The following is a 1074-nucleotide window of genomic DNA, read 5'->3' as shown; positions in this document are numbered from 1 at the left end:
ACAAGCTGAGTGACTTATTTGTCATAGAGTCAATAAAGCTATATGTGAGAGATCTGCTTCCTCTGGCAGAAAACTAGACAAAAACTATGTAATACTGCAATAGAAATACACCTGGAAATGCTAAGAAATGAATTTGAAACCTATTTCATTGCTTGAATGGAGTCTGTGTCCTGAATGATAAGAGAATCCATTGTGTATTTTCTATCTGGATGATCTTTTGTAATTTAAGCCAGAAGAACATCATGTGAAATTGCCCAGTGGAGATGATGCTGAGCTCTATGGGTATTTTCAAATAGGCCATGGACTTGAAATTAGTGAAGTAATTGATAAATAAAAAGCTTCAGCATGACACATAATTTAATTTTCAAATGTTGAAATAGAAACTCCACATGTGAGAGGTGCACTGTCATCTTAGCAGGCCTTCCTTCTTACATCACAGTGCAATTGCAAACAGAGATGGGATTATTTTATTTCAAATTAAATAAGTTTCTAATGCTGTTTTTGAAAGCTGCTGTTTTCTGACAAAGTCACTTTGTGCTTGGCCACTTGAGGGAAGAGCATTGTGGTGGTACTTCAAATTCTGTGAATAGTAAATTTCCTTCCTGATTTCTTAGAACAATAGTTTTATATTTAACCCCTTCTGTGAAATCTGTATTTTCACATGGGGAGATGATCCAATAAGTATGTAATGAGTAATGTCACCTGGAACACATAACAAGCAGAAAAGGACAAAAGTTATTTCTTCCTATTCTAACTTTTCAAACTGAGTCCTTAGTTTGTCAAATGAATGTAGGAAAACCTGTCTCTTTATTCATATTCTCATTTTATTGAAATAACAATAAGTATATCAAAATTCTCTGCATTTTTCTCAGAGAAGAAACTTAGAGGAAGATGCATACAATACAACAACAATTATATTTGTTGCCTTACTAAATATTGTTATACATATACATACAAATACATACATATGTATACATATAAGACCCCAAACCAAGCCTGTTACTTTTGAGTTAATGCCAACTCATCGTATAGGACAAAGCTATCCTATAGGACATCCTATAGGACAAAGCTGAA

Source organism: Orycteropus afer, unplaced genomic scaffold, assembly GCF_000298275.1.
Source record: "Orycteropus afer afer isolate SDZICR_OR568_19922 unplaced genomic scaffold, OryAfe1.0 scaffold00373, whole genome shotgun sequence".
NCBI lineage: Eukaryota > Metazoa > Chordata > Mammalia > Tubulidentata > Orycteropodidae > Orycteropus > Orycteropus afer.
The sequence above is the reverse complement of the archived record's forward strand: the minus strand, read 5'-3'. Positions refer to the sequence as shown.